We start from the raw sequence: 21,431 nt of genomic DNA, 5'->3' as shown, positions 1-21,431 counted from the left end.
ACATTATACACCAAAAGAACCTAGCAGATATTTACAGAACATTTCACTCAAACACAAAAGAATACACCTTCTCAACACCTCATGGAACTTTCTCCAAGATTGGCTACAAATTCAGATACAAAGCTAGTCTCAACAGATACAAAAAAAAATTGAAATAAGTTCCTGCATCCTATCAGACTACCACACACTAAAGCTGGATATCAACATCAGCAGAAGCATCAGAAAGCTTACAAACCCGTGGAACCTCAACACCTCTCTACCGAATGAATAATGGGTCAATATAGAAATAAAGTTCAGAAATTAAAGACTTTCTAGAAACTACCATACTGCAGATGAAATGTTTGGTCAGGAAATCGGTCCATTACACTTCCATTGAGCCTTATTCAACCTCACTGGACATGAACAGGATACATAGAGATAATACACCAAAATATTAAATGAATAATGTGTCTCACTGACTGTTCTATTGCTGCAAAGAAGCACTATGACCAAGGCAACTCTTATAATGAAAGGCTTTTAATTGTGGGATTGATTACAGTGACAGAGGGTTAGCCCATTATCACCTTGAAAGGGAGCTTTAGAGGGCATGCATGGAGCTGAGTGTTACATCCTGATACACAGGCAGGCAGGATAAAAGAAACACTTGCCTTGAACTGGTGTTGTGAAATCTCAAAGCCCACCTACACTGACACACCTATACAAACAAGACACACCTACTCCAAAAGGGCACACGTCCTAATTTTACACAATTAGTTCCACTCATTGGGGACCAAGAATTTGGAGATAGGAGCCTGAGGGTGTTGAGCAAATACGAAGCCTGTCAGGAACACAACCTAAGAAGAAAGGGCTCTAAACTAAAAGCGTGAAAGTTATTGAGAGAAACAGAGAGAAAAGGGGACAGAAAGAGGAAGAGAGGAAGGGACAGAGGTAGAGAAAGAGATAGAGAAAAGGAAGAAATACTTTTTCCAAATGGGGAGAGAGCTAACTCCTCTGGCTGGTTACAGGATTCCTTAATAAACATTTCCCACCCCATCTAAGAAGAGATTGAACAATTCGAGACCTCCAAACTCAAGTTTACATCTCTATCTATCATTTCTCCTAGTGTATGGCATTATACCTTGCTTCTCTCCCTACCCAGTTCTTTCATAGAACCTGGGAAACCTAGGATCAGGTCTGGTGGAAACAATAAAGGAAGTCTCTTGGTATGGTTAAGTGTGCCTGTTGTAGATGATACCATCTGGAAGCTTCATTTCTAACTGGGTAGAAATGTCTCAGAAGGCTACTTTGGGTTTAAATTTGATTTAACTATTTTAACAAGTTGAAATCTGAAAGTCTTCAATTCCAGTCAACATTAAGAGCCAGAAATTTGTGTGATCACAGCAGAGACCATAAATCAAATGGGATAAAATAGGGCCAAGCAACATCTTGTGTCTGGGTACTAAGAAGAATATGAAAGATCTGGATGACAACGCTTTGCTTCCACAGTACAATCTGTGTGGTAAGACACAGGGATGGACCCAGCTGTCTCTGCTATGGAATACTTCCCTCTGTTCCTTAGCTGTGTGGGGCCTACCTGCCAAGGGCATAGGTAACATCCCCTCCTACATTCATGCTAACCTCACAATGGTGTTTTCTTAAAGAAAAGGGTGTGACAGTTTACATTTAACCTTTGACAAGTGTGGATCCCACTTGGACCTGTAACTGATGGAGGACGGGATCGTCTCAGCTACCCTTGAGTAGAAAGCAACCTTGTGGTTTGCTGCCATCTTGGCTATTATGCCAACAATATATTACCACAATACAGAATTTGGCTATCCTTTCAGCAACAGTCCAATAAAATGTCTAACAATTTATTCTTCCAACAACAGAAAACTGATGACTGAAGTCATCCTGAATAAAAAAGATCAACACAAGACTGAATAAATAGTACAAACAGTGATACCAACTGACTGGAAAACTCAGCATACAACTGCAATAAAGACTGTACTGTTTCCAAAAGACAAAGAGATCATCAGAACAGGACAGGACACAGTACAGAAAACAAAAAACTGCAATCAAGATAGAGTCAACTTTTACAAATGAGGCCAGGAAACACAGTAGGCCTGGCTTTACTAATACAGGTACACAGGACCACTGTGGCACCTACATGCAAATGTGTTAATGATGCAGATGTTATGCCCTGCACAGAATTAACTGCAGACAGATCTACACCTGAATGTTCAGTGCCAAGTGCAGAACTTCAATAAGACACTAGAGAAACATGGGGTCAGCAACTTAGCAAATCTGCCTTCCCTGGCAACAGAAAAGCAGTTGAGGCTCACTGCATGTTTATGTCACCAACAAGGATATTTCCACACAAGAGTTCCTGCTCCCTATGCTCTGCAAATTGCAACAAGTAGAACTACATCATTCAGAGCTCCTGCTTCAGAGTTGAAAACCTCAGGGGACCAAACAGTATGGCATCAGACTCGAAATATGGCCATGGCTTCCCATCAGCACCCCCACCCTGGAGGAACACTATCCAGGTTCCAGTGGCTCCACTCCTTGTGGAAACTGTAGCCCCTAATTCACCATGCTGTGGATTCTGAGTTCACCCTGCTCTCCTCACAGGTCTCGGCAACATGCAACAGATCACAAGTAACACACAGGAACACCAGAGCCTCCTACAGCCCTTGGACCTCTTAGCCTGAAGTGTCCTCCCCATTCTGTAGATGAACTGGCCTAGCAGTCTGCCTTGAGGCCGACTGGCTAGAGAGGTCTGAGTGACTAGAGCACCTTCCTTAGTGATGGAGTGTTGTAAAGACATACAGCTCAGTGGATCCATCCAAGCCTCACAGGAACAGAATTATCTAGATTTGAGAGATTTGCATTATAACAGAACTTGTGCCTGGCCTCTAAAACTTGACCATTCAGTCTTCCTGTACTCAGATGGCACCTTCCCTTACTCCTCCTATGCACAGGGTCCTGAGCATACACAAACCATTGCTCAATGTGCAATGGAGCAATCCCTCTGTCGGACAGCTGAGAGGAAACCCAGTCAATCTAGGTCAAATTTAAAATACCTAATTGATATTCACCAGGAATCAGCAATTCTAAAAAGGCTCACCTATATTTGCTCAAACCTCTCTCAGCTGCACATTGGTAATCAAAACAATAACACCTTCCCAGCCTTCTGTGGTGGCACTGGTCTATGATGTCAGCATTTGGGAGGTCAAGCCAGGGCATCCAATGTCTTTCAGTATGCTATGACTATGTTTTGCTCTCACTGGTTGAGAAATAAAGCTGTTTGGCCAGTGGAGAGCGAGAATAAGATTAGGCAGTGCATTCAAACTGAAGACTGAGATGAAAAAGGGTGGAGTCACAGCAGATGCTGCGAGCTGCTGCCAGGAGAAGCAAGATTTGAGAGAACAAGTAATGCCACGAGCCACGTGGCAAAAATGCATAGATTAATAGAAATGGCCTGCACTAAGTTGTAAGAGCTAGCTATCGAGAAGACTGAGCCATTAGGCCATACAATTTGTAATTAATATTAAGCCTCTGAGTGATTATTTTATAAGCGGCTGCAAGAGCTCGGGTGGAAGAGTTTTGTCCAGACCTTGGGGCTAGGCAAGGCTGAGAAACTTCCTACTACACCATGGTCTATGACACCAAAGACCAGTAATTAGGGTCCATAGAAGGGAAGGTGATCAGGGTGAGGACGTGGGATGAAATATAAAACTTAGAAAGTTTGGTATGAACCTGTCTTACATAAGCTGAAGGCTCATGCTTAGGTTCCTTAACATGTATAGCTCTGATACACCATTTGTAGCTACAGAGTAAGACAGTCAGCTAAAAGGTAATTTAGCAATGTTGGAGAAAGCAACACAGGATACCTCAGACTGCGCTCACAGTGGCCATGAAGAGCCTGGTTCCCTTGACTCCTTCATGATGCTCACTCAAGCATTGGACCAGACCTTCCCAAGTCTGCCCATGGCAGGACACAAAAGTAGTGTTCCATTGGTGATTTCATCTGGGCATCTGAGAAAACCTTGAACAGGTCAGGCTCCCAAAAGGCCCAACTTCAACCTACATAAACACAAACACATATGAAAATGGAAACATAGGGATTAATGCATGGAAAAATAGGGCTTAGAAAAAAAGACTAGTAGAGATTGGAGGTAGAATCCACATAATAGAGAATAAAAAAATCTTAATGACACCACTAGGTGATTTTAAAAACTGTAACTGATATGCCTTTAACTATAATACTTTTAAAAGAAGACAGATTCAAATTGTTAATTTCTCACATGAATTTAGAGTTGGGAGAGGTGCTGCAATCCTGGAACCCCACCACATGGCAGGTTGAGGCAGGAGCATCACACAAGTTTAAGGCCTGGTATGGCTACAGACTAAGTTGACAAAAAAAATGGGCAACTTAACCTGCTTCAAAATAACTTTTTATTTAAAATTCAGTAGACAGACACTTGCCAAGCATGGGAGAGCTCTAGAATGAGTACCCAGTACTCTCTACCCAAAAAATGACAACAGAGCAACTACAACAAATGTACTGAAATAGGTGAATTAGAAGGGCGTGCTATGACAGGAACCAGACAGTTGGCTCAGTGAGTACAGACACTTGCAACCAAGTCTGGGGGCTTAAGAGAGAACCCACATCTCCAACTTGTCCTCTGGCCTTCACACATGTGCTGTGTGGCATGTGTGTTTACACATGTCTCATTGCCCCTTATTCAGAATTTTTAAAAAGAAAACAAAAAACAAGAAACACAAAAATGTATCAAAACTAAAAAAAATTCAGCAAAATAGCTAGCTATGTTGTAGCTCAACCAGTGATCAAATAGGAACTCCTTCAGAACACGACCAGCATGGCAATGGGGAGCAAAGCATTTACAGTTCACTTCCTACCAAGTCATCAATTTATCAACGCAGAGCTCCCTTAGGGTGAAAGGAGAAAATAGTGTTTCACAGCATTACTTATCTCCCAGGTACTTTCCTTTGGATTAAACAACTAACTCTACTCCATGTCAGCAAAGAAAAGAAAAACAAAGAAAGACAGAAAGCAAAGAAATTCATAATATGAATCATGAATACAGGGTCTGTCAAATCAATCCCTTAGCAAGATGCACCCAGGTCTGTCTCTGTTCTATAGACTTTGTGTCAGGCCTGTTTAGACAGTGCTTACACAGCATCCAGACTGAAGACTGTGTCTGCTCTATGGCCATCAGCTCATTACTGAGCTCCTTTCTGCTGGGAACAGTGTATTATGGGCACTTCTCACCTCTGAGAATATGTGATCTTAAGAGTAGGCAGTTCAACACACAACAGGGCAGTGACTCCCCTGGGGCTAAAGTGCTGGATCATGTATGAATCTTCCTCACTGCTGTCCTGGGCCTATGATACTTACAGATGTTACTGGGATTTCCACACAGATGCAGAGAGGTGACAACCACACATGGTCACCCTCCGACTGTAGTGTTGTACAGATGTGGGACAGGCGCAAGAGGTTGCCTGCCTGCCCTCCATCTGAGAGACCCCACTCTGCAGTCCTGAGAGTCACCACCAAACATCATCATCACTATGCTGTGCTATCTAACAGCCTCCATATCCTGTACTGTTAACATCCAGGACAGACCACCCTTTTATGAAGATTATGCAGGTAAGCCACTCTGGGACATCTCTTACCTGGCAGGTGAGTGATACCTTGCTCCTTTCCCCAGCCCTGCTGTGCTGCTAGATGGTTTCTTTGACATCTGGGAACAGAAAGTAGTGAGTGGTAGAAGGAACTGTGTTTTTAAATTTTATTATACATGTATGAAAGCTTAGACTACATGTATGTTTGTCCTCCACAAATGTGAAGTGTCCTTGGAGATTAGAAGAGGCTTGGTGGTTCCTCTGGGACTGGAATTAGACAGTTGATGTTCACCATGTGGGTGCTGGAAATTAAACCCAAATCCTCAGGAAGAACAATCGGGGCTTTTAACTGGGGAGCCATCTCTCTAGCCCAGATAGAATTAAGTTTTCAAATCAGCCTGCAACAAAAGGTTTTGACCTAATTTTGACTTCTAAGTTGTTCCTGGGAGTAAAAATACAGTGTTATTTATCTGCATAAAGGGTTGGAGAGATGGTTCATCATTTTCAGACCACCGGCTGTTCTTGCAGAGGTCCAAATTTTAATTCATTGTATCCAAATGACAGCTCAAACCATTTGTATCTGCAGTCCCAGAGGACCTGAAACTATCTTCTAGGTTCTTCAGGGCATTAAATGCATGTGGTGCACACACGTATATATAGGAATAATATCTATCCATCTAAACAAAACTTAAGATCTTAAGAACACAAACACAGGATCTTCTGGATCTGTGGTTCAGAGACATACAGACCAACTCATCACAAGGCCTGCCTGAGCTACAGAAGGAATGCCAGCCTACACCACTTTTAAAATACTTTATAATTGTGTTTCTGTGACGGGTACATGGGCATATCATGTTGCTTGTGGGGCTCAAAAGACAACTTTGTGGAGTCTCTCTTTACAGCTTTTACATGCACTTTAGGGACTAAATTCAGGTGGTCCTGTGTAGTGGTATTTGCTCCACCCATGACCTTGGGTTATCCCGCTCAAAAGAGTCAGTGCTTTCTACCATTGTATGTGACCTCTTAAAAGGAGCAGGAAAAAAAAGGGCATGTGACCCTTCTCCCTCTCCTTCATGTGATTCATATGCACACAAACACTTTGCACACTAAGCCATCTATCTCTTGGCCCAGCCTATCAAATTACATGCAACCTTTTTTCTTTGTTCTTTGGTTGTGTTGTTGAGACAGTACCACACTGTGTATTCTTGCTGGCATGAAACTCACCATTAGACCAGGGTAGCCTGGAACTCAGAGGAATCTGTCTCTGCCTCCAGAGCACTGGGATTAAAGGGATGCTGTTAACAACACTGGGCTGTAAAGAAAAGAATTTACAGGATGGACTTGACACTTTGGTATCCTTAACCAAAAGTGGCCACAAGAAAATCCTGAACTGAGAGGACAGTGTCAAGATGCTGGTATCCACTGTCTTGTTATCTTAGTGTCATGAGAAGCTATTACAAGGGTAAAATCTGGAAGATTCGAGGATTTGATCTGTGTTTGTAAAACTATAATGCTATAGAATAGATTGGGAGTTGGAGAGTGTCAAAGGAAATCCAGACTCTGGGTAAAATATTAAGATACATCTTACTATACAATTGTCATGGGAAAAAGAATCCACTGGGACTGAACTTGGCCTGGAACTGTAGAGGTGACTGACTAGATATATTAAGGGTATGAGGGCTGAGTAAATTCAGAAACTGAAAATGTGTGAAAACGTGGTTAAAGGAAGGTGGGCTTTGTGTCCTTAGACTTGATCTTCCTACCCAGCTTCCTGATGGCTGGGAATTCCGATTTCGTTTGATCCCTAGGACCCACATGGTAGAATGAGAGAACCAACTCACATAAGTTGTTATCTAAGATCCACATGGGGACCATGGTCTTCCCCATACAAGCCAGTAAACAAACAATTACCATTTTAAAAATTAAAATATATCTACATTTTCATAAGCAAAGTCATTCATACCCTCAAACCTGGCAAGGATCCAGCTTCAGTTTCCATCCCAGTGCTGTGATGGAAGGTGTGCTCCACACTCCACCCACCCCTACCTTACAGTTCAGTTTGTGGACTCCACACTCCTCCACCTCTACGTTACTGCTCAGCTTGTTGATCATCTGTCTCATTCAGGGCATCTAATTCATGTAATAGGGATTCTAACCCACCAAAATCTAGTTCATCAATAACATGTAGCTATTTCAGTGGTAATGTGAGATCCACCACTCCTATTAAAGATCACTGTCTAGTTGTATTTGTTTACATCATAATACATAGTAAAAGTGTTCTACTCTTGACCTACATCCCCAGCACCTGAGTTTCCATGCCACAGTTACCCTGAAACCTAAACCACATAAAGACCCAACAAAGAAAGAGAATAAAAGACCTTTTCCTCTTATGAACATAGATGCAAAACAGCCAATAAAATACTCAAAAACCAAATCCAAGAACACATCAGAACAATCATCTACCCATGATCAAGTAGGCTTCATCCAAGACATTCAGGGATGGGTCAAGATACAAAACTCAAGAAATGTAATCCACCATATAAATAATCAAAAAGAAAAAAAACCTACATTATCAACACATTAGATGGAGAAAAGGCCTTTAAAAAAATCCAACACCCTCTCATGATAAAAGTTCTACAGAGATAAAGGATACAAGGAACATACCTAATCAGAATAAAGCAATTTCCAACAAGACTATAGTCAACATCAAATTAAATGGGGAGAAACTCAAAGTAATTCACCTAAAATCAGGAACACAACAAGACCTCTAGTCTCACCATGTCTATTCAATATAGAACCGGAAGTATCAGTTAGAGCAATAAGACAACTGAAGGAGATCAAGGGGATAAAATTGGAAAGAAAGAAGTCAAAGTATTCTTATTTACAGAGGATGTAATAGGATATGTAAGTGACCCTAAAAATGACACAGAACTCCTATGGGTGAAAAACAATTAAAGCAAAGTAGCATGGATACACAATTAACTCACAAAAATCGGTAGCTCTCCTATGTAAAAATGACGAAGGGAATAAGAAAGAAAGTAGGGAAATAACATCTTTCAAAATAGCCCCAAATTGCATTTAAAATATCTCACAGTAACTCTAACCAAGTAAGTGAAAGACTTATATGATTAAAATGTTCAAGTCTTTGAAGAAAGAAAGATCTCTCACACTCATGGATTGGTAGAATTAACATAGTAAAATTGGCAATCCTACCAAAAGCAAGCTACAGATTCAATGCAATCCCCATCAAAAACCTAACATAATTCTTTACAGACCTTGAAAGGACAATTCTCAACTTCAAATGGGAAAACAGAAAACCCAGGATAGCTAAGCAATTCTGAACAATAAAAGAACTGCTGGAGTTCACACCACTCCAGATTGCCTGTTGTAATATAGAGGTATAGTATTAAAAACCACATGGTATTGTCATAAAAACAGACACATCGGTCAATGGAATAAAACTGAAGACTCTTGACATGAACCCACACTCCTATGAATATCTGGGTTTTGATTTAAAAAAAAAAAAAGCCAGAAATACACACTGGAAAACAGCATCTTCAACGAATGGTATTGGTCAAAGTAGATGTCTGCATGTAGAAGAATGTAAATAGATCTATACTCATCATCGTGTACAGAACTCAACTCCACATTTACAGAAGACTGTATAACAATGCCTTGTGTGAAATGTTAGCTGCTGAGTACTGTATGCTCACACACAAGCCACAGCCAAATGCCTAGTGTCTCAATGCTCTCACCTGACTAAAGTGAGACAACCAAATTTGCACTTACCAACATGAGAGAGTTGTCCAATTAGAAATTTCAATGGCTCAAGGTAAGCACCCCCAACTGTACACCCACTAATTTGGTTTTCCTTCATTCACATGGTATGAATTAACACATACTGGGAAAGTACACAAAAAGGCACTCATCCTGACCAATCAGATCCTTTTTTAAAACACAAACAGCTACAGGTGATTGACTTAAACCACTTCTAATCTAGCTATTGCCTAGCCTATTTTCCCCTGCAGTGTACACAATAAACTATTCCTTCTATTCTCATCTGAATGGAGGTCTGTTCAACACAAATACTTTTCTAATTAGTGCAATAGACAGCCCACTCTGGCAACAAATAGGTAGTTTTAGAAGAGTATGATGCTGTAAACCTTTAATCAAGAATTGAGGAGGTTGAGTCAGGAGGACAGCAGTGTCATTGCCCTGTGGGCCTGAACACTGGGACCAAGGCAAAGAAAATCAACATAACAAACCTTATCTTAAAATATTTTTTCTGAAAGCTGGAAGGTGTAACTGTTCTGGAATTAATGTGTCATCACAATGAGAAATCATACACTTAAGAAAAATCTCTTCAGTAATTACAAGTCTCCAGTTCTACCAAATACACAGAGGACCTGACAAGAAACAGTTTGCTAACTCACATAAACCATAGGCTTATGCATTCTGCATATGCACTCAACCTGGAGAAATGCTGTTTACTGCCCTCCTGCCAGCATGGCTTGCTCAGTTTGATTCCTTATAGAACTCGGACCACCTGCCCAGGGTAGCACCAACCACAGTGGGATGCCCTATTACATCAATCTCTAATCAAGAAAATACCCTGTAGATTTGCCTACAGACCAGTGTGACTCTAGCTTATGCCAAGCTGACCAAATCTAACCAGCCTATCTACTGAGTCATCTCCCAAACCCCAAAGACAGATTTATAAGCAAACCTCAACTCTCTTAACATTTGCTTTTCAGCATATACTTGTGCACGCACACACATAAAGTTTTGAAAATCTGTTGAGTTTAGGACTGGAGAGATGGCTCAGCATTTACCACCACATTTTGGTCTTGTAGAAGTCCTCGGTTTGGTTCCCAACACTATCATGGTAGCATACAATCATTCCTAGATGCTGTTGAAGGGGATCTGATGCCTCCTTTTGTCTTCTATGGGCACAAAACACACATGTAGTGATCAGACACATATGCAAGCAAATCACTCATACACAGGAAATAAATAACATAGAAAAATTAAAAACATATACCCTACCTCTTATATGTCATCATAGAAAAATAAGCTATAAATACACAGAAATATGACAAATATCTGTAGCCAAAACTATACCTTTGTAATTGATCAAGAAACTTGAACAAAGGAGAAAAATTCCATGATTGTAGACAAGAAGCCTAAATATAATTTCAGTACAGACTTTGAGCTACAAATTCAGCAACACTCCAATAAAGTCTAACAATTTTTCCTATCAACAACAGAAAAATGATGACAAAAGCTCCTCATGAATGAAAAAATGATTAACACAAGATTAGGTAAACAGCACAGACAGTGATAATACCATCTGACTTTAAAACTTCCCATACAACTGCAATAAAGACTGTACTGTCTGAGAAAGAATTAAGAGATTAATAGAACATAAGAGAAAACTTAGAAACAAAATCACAATTCAAACAGTGTGGAACTGAACACATGAGGCCAGGAAACTCAGGAAGTCTGGCCTAACACACCTGACTGGACCACCCTGAAATCTACATGCAAATGTGTTAATGACACAAACATTACACCCTGCACAGACATAACTGCAGGCGGATCCTACACCTGAATGTTCGGTGCCAAGTGCAGAACTTCTGGAAGACACTAAAGAAAGTAGAGCTCTGTCATTTAGCAAATCCGCTTTTCAAGGCGATGACGAAAGTGGCGCATGCGCGCACGCTGCATGGTACCTTACAATAAGGAACTATCTACACACAGTTCCCACATCCCCGAGTTCTCTGCAGCCGTAGCCGCAGCCCACAGACGGAAGTTATTCAGAGGCCGGGAGTTGTAGGGACAGCGCGGATCTCACGGACCGCACGGGGCGCAGGTCCGGACGCCGGTTCCCACAGCCCCGGGACCCCACACCGGCTCCCGCGGCTCCTCCCCTTGTGGAGACAGCGGCCCCTCGCTCACCATGGCGGATTCCGAGCTCGCCCGGCTCTCCTCACAGCTCCCGGCAGCGGGTCACAACGCAAAACACGGAACACGAACGGCTCCTTCAGTCCCACAGCAACCAAGCCAGATGCATGGAGGACCGGAAGTGCCATCACTTATTCTGACTGGCAGTCCGCTTAAGAGCCCTGATTGGTTAGTGCGTCCTGAGTAGGAGGAGCAACTCCCTTAAGGCTAGAGCGTTGTGAAGGGACACACCACAGTAGTTCCTAGCCCTGGCTTCCAACTCTGGTACAGAACTGTCTCAGACTTGCAGAAAATACATTGTAACAGAACTTGAGCATGAACTGCAAAGACGTCCCTGAACTTTTCCTGCACTCAGGAGGCACTTCCCGTCCTTCCTCCTGGACACAGGGTTTTAAGTCTCAAACCTAGTACAAAAGGCTGAGGTGCGTATTTAACCTATAAAAGCAGACACTGGCTGCCAGGTTCTCCCTGCCTCCCCCAGTCCCTATCCGTGGCAGGATATGACTGCCATGTCCTACCCCCTTCCCTGAACTTTCCCAGCCCAGGGGCTGAGCGGCCCTTCCCTATATACTAACCATTCTGACAACCCAGTTTTTTTCCATCTACACTTTATCTTCCTGACCTCTTCAACTGGCTCTCCCCACTCCCCTGCCTCCTCTTCTCACATTACTCGGGCTCATGTCCACTCTGGATTCTCCCAAACGTCCCTGTCTCTCCCTACACCTTCCCTTTTATCAAAAACAAACTTTCTCCTCTACCACACCTAGGAGCAGTCATGTCCTTTCCTTTTTTTTTTTTTTTTTTTCTTTCCATTCACAGCATCTCTAGCATACACAGATCATTCCTTAACGTATAATGGAGTGATCTCCCTGTCTCACAGCTGAAATGATGCCCAGCCCATCCAGGTCAAATTTAAACCACCTGATTGCCATTCACCAGGCATCAATTTCAACAAGGCTTTCCTAGGATTGTTCACACTTCTTCCAGCTGCACCTTGTTAGGCAACATGAACACTTTCCCAGCACACTTACTCATTAAGTAAACAGAAGCTAGGTGTGACACACAATTGTACTCTGTACTGAGCACACTGTGACAGAAGGATCACTGTGAAATTTAGGCAATCCTGGGTTATACGTGAGACCCTGTCTCAAAAGAGCAAATGACAAAGTGTGTGCAGGCCCTGCCACTCCAGCTTTGGACCCTTAGTGTCAGTCTTTTTCCTGGAGTCCACGTGAGACTATGGCACCCTGGCCTTTGTCCCCCAGTCCACTGTCCACTTTTTGACACCTTCTCTGGAATCTGTGATGGTGCTGAAGCAGCAGCCAGCAGCAGTGGCAATGGCATGAAGAATCCCTGTCCAGCTGCTTTACTGCTGTGCTCCACTGCTCTGTGGAGGAATTTTATCCTGTGCCTTGCCTGCAGGCCTTCCACTGAGGGTTCTTTAAAGTCACACGAACACTTGACTGGAATGTTCAGTCTGGCTCACTGTATGATTTCTGGCTCAGTAATCTACTTTCCCAGGGCTACTCATTTCTACCTGAACTTGGAAACTAGCAGGTGGAGTCCTATACTAATGGTGACTTCTAAAGGGTTGGACAGTCATTGATGGCCCCTGGATAGGCCCAAGATGCATGTGGTACTATTGTCACAATTTATAAACAATTACGCTGAAGATGGCTTTACCTTCCAAGATGACACTGCTTGGGGTCAAATATCTTCCAATTCCAGCACACCAAACATCTGCAAATTTCAAAGCATAAAGCTTATGTTTATTTATACCACCTTACTTGTGAACATGAAGACAGCCATGATGACCATGACAGATAATTTTACAATGACTCTCACTCTTTTTGAGGGTGCATTGAGTGGGTGGCTTTGGCTGCCATGTTTTTTATTGTTAGAAAGGTTAAATAAAACTATCTTCCAAGGGTACTGGCTCACCAGCTTCAGAAACCTGCAGTGCCTGCAGAGAAGGCTCGGCTGTCCAGACTGTGCTGCTCTTGCTGAGGACCTGAGCCTGGTGCCCAACACCCAGGATGGTGGGCTTTTAAATGTCTAAAAGAGTAAACCTGTTGGTTTAAAGTTACAAAGATTTAATATTTATATTTTTAGCTGGAGCGATGGCTCAGCTGGTAGGAGCACACATTGCTGTTTCAGGAATTCAAGTTCCACTCTAGCACCTATATCAGGCAGTTACATGGAGAGACCTTGAATCATAATTTAATTAAAAAACAAACACGTCAATTCATTTAAAGTTTTTACTTTTGAGACAGGGTCTCTTTTTCTCTATCTAGCCTTGGCCATCAAAACCGCTCCGTAGACCAGACTGGTGTTGAACTACTATCCTTCTGCCTATCAAGTGTGGGTATTAAAGGCTTTTATTGATTAAGATCCTTTATAAAAGCCACAAGTGATCTTCACTGTAGCATCATCTTTATATACTCTATCTTTTTTTGTTGCTGTTATTGTTTTATTATCTTAAGATAAATATTTAATTTATTAACATTTTTGAGAACTGTAGCTAGAGTTTTCCTGCCTGGCCCACAGTCAGGGCAAATCTCTCTCACCTGCCAGTCCCACAGCCATCAGACCCAACCAAGTAAACACAGAGACTTGTATTGGTTTCAAACTGTATGGCCATGGCAGGCTTCTTGCTAACTGTTCTTTCAGCTTAAATTAATCCATTTTTATAAATCTATACCTTGCCACATGGCTTGTGGCTTACCGGCATCTTCACATGCTGTTTCTCATCTTGGCGGCTGGCAGTGTCTCTCTGACTCAGCCTTCCACTTCCCAGCTTTATTCTCCTCCTTGTCCCGCCTACACTTCCTGCCTAGCCAATGACCAATCAGTGTTTTAATTATTGACTAATCAGCAACACATTTGACATACAGAACATCCCACAGCACTTCCCCCCTTTTTTAAAAAATAAAAAATAAAAAGGAAGGTTTTAACCTTAACAAAGTAAAATTACATATAATTTGGGAATTTGGGCGTAGCTTCTCTTACTACTTCCTGCTGGAGGGGGGCGCTGTATCTTATGGGGATACAAAGAAAATTTTAGGATCATGGAAAAGTCCATGAGGGTGTATCGTCTGAGCCAGTTGCCTTCAAACCATTCTGGATGTTGGATCATCTGGGCCATGGTGTCATCGGAGACCTTTCAGGGGGTCTTGGCTGGTCAAACCTGATGTATCTTAATCTGGAACAAATCCATAGCCTTTGGCTTTCTGTGGGAACAAAAGCAGAGTCTCCTTTCCAAAGTAACATATCCTTATATCCAAATTTTGAAGTCAAGGCACCTTTAAAATATACATTTTGGCATAACTCAACAGCTTTTACAATCAAATATTTTTCTGCAGTTAAAAGTCCCAAAGACAACACAATGCAGATTCTCTGTGTAATATCCATTTTTACGTGGCTTATTTTTTATACTACCTTTACTGTCTCTTTAAAGACTTTATTTTTTAAAACTATGTATTTATTTCTATAACTCTATATATCATCTTTTTTGTCTCTTTCAAGCCTACGTATCTTTTACACACATTGTAAACTATTACATCTGAATCTGTCTTATTGTGAATCTATTGCCTTAAACTGCAGCAGCTGTGGCTGCTGGATCCACCCACCTCAGCTTCCCAACATGGCCATGGTTTACCGCCAGCTCTGGGAGCTATCGGGGGTCTATGCTTTTAGCCAAGCAGCGTGTAGCCCAGAAACCTCCCCTTTTGCTCTGCACCAGCAAAGGCTAAATCCACTATGCAGCTCAAAGTGCCACTTGCAAAGGCCTCATTCCCGCCATAGGCAGGTCGAGCACGCACGCTAGGAACCCACCAGTAGCTCAAACCAGCAGCTGTCGCTCATTTGAGAGAGACAATTAGGAACTGTTTTTAGCTCCGTTTTAGAATCTTTTCTCAGGTTTTTAGGTGGAAACTCTTGCCACCACGTTGGACGCCATTTGTAGCTAGAGTTTTCCTGCCTGGCCCACAGTCAGGGCAAATCTCTCTCACCTGCCAGTCCCACAGCCATCAGACCCAACCAAGTAAACACAGAGACTTGTATTGGTTTCAAACTGTATGGCCATGGCAGGCTTCTTGCTAACTGTTCTTTCAGCTTAAATTAATCCATTTTTATAAATCTATACCTTGCCACATGGCTTGTGGCTTACCGGCATCTTCACATGCTGTTTCTCATCTTGGCGGCTGGCAGTGTCTCTCTGACTCAGCCTTCCACTTCCCAGCTTTATTCTCCTCCTTGTCCCGCCTACACTTCCTGCCTAGCCAATGACCAATCAGTGTTTTAATTATTGACTAATCAGCAACACATTTGACATACAGAACATCCCACAGCAGAGAACTGTTTTACCTGTCAGTCAGTAACTTATTAAAAATGAATTCCTCCTTAAGAATATCATATTTGCCTTACACTTTAAACAGGGTCACTCCAGTTTTCTGATAGACTATTACAGAACTGGAGTGAATGTTTAACTCTTTGCAGGAATTTAGAGTGAGCCCGAGTTCCATCTATCTTTTCTTTTCTTATCTTATCTTTTTTTGTTTTTTTTTTTTGTTTTTTGAGACAGGGTCTCTCTGTGTAGCTTTGGAGCCTGCTCTGAATCTCACTCTGTAGCCCAGGCTGGCCTCAAACTCACAGAGATCTGCCTGCCTCTGCCTCCTAAGTGCTGGGATTAAAGGCGTGTGCCACCAACGCCCAGCAACTACCTATCTTTTCATTAGTTTTTTTTCAGACAGGGTCTCATATGTACCTTTAGTTGTCTTAGACATGAAATCCATGCTGGCCTGGAAACCAAAGAGTTTCACCCTTCTCTGACTCCTTACGTCTTAAATTAAAGTTGTGAGCCACCATACCCATGCTGTCCATCCTTTTTTGAAGCTAGTAATTTTGATACAATTTTGCCCATATAAACTCAGTAGTGTTGCGCTGTTTACCTGTCTCTCTGTATATGTTACTAGGCATTTCTTCTGAAATGCCATATCCTATTCGGGGGCAGAGCAATGAATGAGAGGCATGATCCTCCTTCTCTGTTTCCCTCTAAAATGAGTTGGGGACTGCATTTGAAATCGTGTGACATGAAAGTAGTATATAGAGCACACAGAATTATGTAGATTTATTCTCACTGAATTGTACATTTATAATGCTGTCAGTCTCACCACTTCTATTACATACATATATGGGGTATTTTAGCATGTAGTGACCTATAAAGATGTGTGTGTGTGTGAAGTTCACTCATGAAGAGTGGCTTTGCCAGATCCTTTTCAGAAGAGTCTCTACAAAGATTTGATGGTAGAAACCTACCAGAACTTCACTTCCGTATGTAAGAAAGGGAGTTTTCCTTCCTTTTTAACTTAAGAGGACAAGCCTTTTTTTGGAGATTGGTGGTCTTCAGTAATTTGGACTCTGAAAGAGAAAGGATGCGGTGAATAATTCAGGCCTTGTTCTAAGGTTCACTAAAGATACTAATTTCAATTTTTTCATAATTTCCAATATTGTTTTATACATTTTCTATTACTGTATTCTAGGCTACAAATGGGAAGACCTCAATATTGAAAAACATAGTCAAAGTTCATAAGACATGGTCGACAGTTTCCATATGCAAGCTGATTCATTAGTCCCTCTGAAGAAATTTTAATGTGTCCTGAAATTTTAATGAAAAACGACAGTGAAATAAGTACAGCTTTGTGAGGATTATTGCATTCTCACAAAACTATGTTTATCACTGTCAGATAACTGATCAGTGTATGTAAAACACTCATTTAAGGAACAAGACAAGAAACAATACCATAACAGATGTCACAATGTTAATCATGGCCACATTAGAGCCATGTTGTAAAACTGTCCATCCATTTAGTTTCATACTTTTCAAGTATCCTAACAGGCATACACATTGATTAGGGGTTTAGTGTACATGCAAGATCTAAGAAAATCTTCCATATTAAAGTGAATGTTACTCAGGGTAAGTGAAACCCTTAGTGTGGGTAATCTTATTTCAACTAAGGAAGAGCCAGCCCTAAAGGCTTTTTGGCTCATGCTCAAGTCCAGAGGGATTGAGTTATCTGAGAGTAGTGCTATCAAGACCTGGGACACTATCGTCACTCTGGCCCCCTGGGTCCCTAGCTCCAACCTTTTTTCGTGGACTACCTGGGCCCAGGTGGAGAGATTAGCCATAGAGAGAGAACATTTTGGCATCCTGCCGCCCTTGGGATTCTACTCGACTGTCACAGCCCTTAAAATGTCCTTCCATCTGGATACAATACCTCTCCCCACAGAGATCCACGGAGGAGAAAAAGACAACACAGGGCCTGGGAGAAAAGGGGAAAAGCATCAAGGATAAGGAGGAAAAGGAATGGGCTAAATTCCACAGGGAGAGCATTGACCAAATTGAATCACCCACAGTGGAGGTTAAAACGAAAGTAAAAGTCATTCTCCCCAATCCTTACACCCCAAAGGATCCTGGGCCCCCGCCTTATGCTCCTAGGGCCGAGCCAGGAGCATCACCCTACAGAGCCCTTCGGAGAGACCTACGTGACCTGGATTCTTATGACCGGCCTTCCGAGGAGGTATGGGGATTGGGGGAAGTAATCTATATGGAGGCTTATCCTGTCAAGGAAGGGCCATGAGGGGACTCCAACCTGGTGCAGCTGGGCTCGCTCCCCCAAGGCCCCTAGAGTGGTGCCCATAAGAGGCCGAAGATCTTAAAAGAGCTCCGTAAGGCGGTGGCCGAGGACGGCCCAAATTCTCCTTGGGCCCAGACTCTATTACAGGACATTGCCTGCCACCCATGTGTCCCTAAGGACTGGCTGGACATGGCCAAGGCCGTCTTCACTAGCTCTCAGTTCATCAAATGGTGTTCCTCTTTTTAAAAGAGGATGTGGGGTGCAGCCAGAGGCCAACCGACAAGCCCACCCCACGATTCCAATTACCTATGCCATGTTGGCAGGGACAGGATAGGGATACTCCACTGGTGTACAGTAAGCTTTGATAACCGGTCTGTATCAGTGATCAAGTGAGACAAGCGGGGCTTAATACCTGGTACAAATTGGATGAAGGGCCTACCAAGTCCTCTATAGCCTGGGTGAGGCAAAAACCTGGGGAGCCTTTGCCAGACTTTATAGACCAGAGTGTTCATCATAAGCTACCAGGGGGAGACCTCCGAGATCAGTTTGTAAAATTGCTGGTTTGGGAGGGAATGAACACAGACCACCGCACAGCTGAGGGGAAGCTCCCTAAGCAGATGGGCAGTGGCATCCCAGGATGTGGGCACACAACAACATCAATCTCAATTGCTGGCCCTGGACCTACATGCTCAGACATCTGCGATGACTGAGGCTATCATTAAGGCGTTAGCTGGCCAGGGCCAAGGGACTTCAGGGCTCTCGGGGAAGGGGGTCTGTTTTAAATGTGGACAGGAGGGGCACTTTAAGAGGGAGTGCCCACAGCATCCCTCCCGCAATTGGCCGGAGGGATCAAAGCCACCCTCCACCCCCTGCCCTAGATGCAGGAAGGGGTATCATTGGAGTAAGGACTGTAGATCCAAGTTTGATCTAGAGGGAAAGCCTTTAAACTAGAGAAAGGGCATCTTCCAGCCTCATTAACTCAAGGAGGAACCCAAGAGACCCACTCAGATGTATCCCTAATCCTAAGGGCCGCTGCCCCCTGAGTATCCCCTATCAGGTGGAAGCCTGAAAGTCCCATCTGGGTGGAGCAGTGGCCATTAATCAAACCTAAACTTAAGGCACTCCACCTTCTGGTGGAAGAACAAATAACTTTGGGCATATATGCCCTTCCATGAGCCCCTGGAACACACCGGTGTTCATCATCCAAAAGGCGTCTGGAGCCTGGCACATGCTTCAGGACCTATGTAAGATAAATGAGAGGATAGAATTGGTGAGCACTCCCTTAAGGGATATGCCCTGGACCCCCACTATACCCTCAGAATATACCCTAGTAGTGATTGATATTAAAGATTGTTTTTTTCTCCATCCCATTACATCTGGATGATTATGAGAAATTTGCCTTTTCCATCCCTTCTCTTAATTTTTCCCAACCTGATCAACTAGTTGAATGGACAGTATTGCCACAAGGGATGGCCAATAGTCCAACCTTCTGCCAGCAATACCTAGCCACACTCTTGGGACCTATATTGAGCTCAGACACCTCCCTTGCCTACATCTATATGGATGATATAATCCTGGGACACAGAGACTCCACCTGCTTGGAGGGCCTCCTGACACAAGTCCTCACAATACTCCAAGAAGGGGGGTTCACAGTAGCCCCCAATAAGATTCAAAAGGTACTTCCTTTTAAAGTGCTAGGGTCTCATCTTACCTTAACCCAAGCCAGCCCCCTTAAGCCCCTGTTCGATATCCCAGCATCCATGACCTTAACCCAACTTCAGAACCTTCTAGGGAAATTAATTGGCTACTGCCTTGAGTCCCTATCCCTAAAGAAACCTTGTAGATGAATTTCTAAACAGTCTTATTAAATAAGAAACACAGAGCCAAATACAGGGGTGAAAGCTGTAGAGATCAGAGAAATAGAGCCACCAGCTAACCTTAGTTCACCACACCGCCATAGCTTCCTGAGAGAGAGCTTCTTCCTGTCTAACCTGGGCCTTTATTGTCTAACCTGTTCTGCCTTCTCATTGGCTCTTAGCCCAGCTACCTCACTTCCTTGTCATTGCTTGTCTGTACAGACCTTCAGATCTCTATGGTTGGTATTGGGATTAAAGGCATGTGTCACCCTGCTTGGCTGTTCCCTAGTGTGTCCTTGAACAGACAGAGACTCTGCTTGCCATGTCATTGGATTAAGTGTGTGTGCTACCACTGCCTGACTTGTTTATGGCTGGCTATGTCCTCTGATCTCCAGGCAAACTTTATTTGTTAGCATACAAATAAAATATCACCACATTTCAGCACAAATAAAATATCACCACATAACTTTGTACCCTTATTTGCCCTGTTAAAGGACAAAATTCCACAAGATATTGTTACCATTACAGAAAACCATCGGGTGGTATTTTTATTAATTTACTTCCTCATATTCCCCAAGCACATGTTAAGCTGGATGGTAACCCCATCTCCCCTCTCATGGGTCAGAGGCCTGCTGGAGGGACGAGGGGCTTCCATTCATATCCAACATATGAGGGGACACTCAACCCTATAAGAGGCCACTCAGCTACATGACTTGACCCATAATAATTGGAGAGGCCTACAACACAGGTTCCCCCAGGTCCCTACAAAGGACCTCAAAAGGATAGTGTACACTTGTAAAACATGTCAGCCCTTTTTAAAGGTGCCCCCATTACAAACACAGGGGTAAACCCAAGGGCCTTAGACCTAATATTCTTTGACAAACGGATGTTACCCACTTCTTGGCCTTTGGCAAGCTCAAATATGTTTTTGTCTCCCTAGATACTTATTCAGGAGCTTGTTGAGCCACAGCACACACAGGTGAAAAGACTAAACACGCACAAACACACTTCCTTCAATGCTTTGCCACCTTAGGCTTACCGACACAAGTTAAGGCTGACAATGGACCCTGCTTTACTAGTAAGGCAATGTTAGATTTTTTTTGACAGATGGTATATTAAACATACCATGGGGATCCCTTAACAATCCCCAAGGCCAAGCAATTATAGAAAGAAATGTTTAAGGAACAACTCTTAAAACAAAAAGGGGGAAATAGCCCCCATATTCAGTTACTCTGCACCCCGCGGCCATCACGCTCTGGTCTCGGGGCTACAAGGACACCCATGTCGAGCCCCAATCAGGGCCTTCTGCTCCCCACCCACCCCTTTGTGCCCTTAGACAGTCCCTATA

At 43.0% G+C, this 21,431-nt stretch overlaps 1 pseudogene; it reads right to left on the bottom strand.

Annotated features, from left to right (window-relative positions):
- LOC128115859 (zinc finger protein 431-like) overlaps positions 1-11,709 on the bottom strand; it is a 45,954-nt pseudogene extending 34,245 nt beyond the window's left edge.
- Between the last annotated feature and the right edge of the window lie 9,722 nt (positions 11,710-21,431).

Source organism: Peromyscus californicus, unplaced genomic scaffold (genome assembly GCF_007827085.1).
Source record: "Peromyscus californicus insignis strain IS unplaced genomic scaffold, ASM782708v3 Scaffold_1__1_contigs__length_55948999, whole genome shotgun sequence".
Classification (NCBI taxonomy): Eukaryota; Metazoa; Chordata; class Mammalia; order Rodentia; family Cricetidae; genus Peromyscus; species Peromyscus californicus.
The sequence above is the reverse complement of the archived record's forward strand: the minus strand, read 5'-3'. Positions and strand labels throughout refer to the sequence as shown.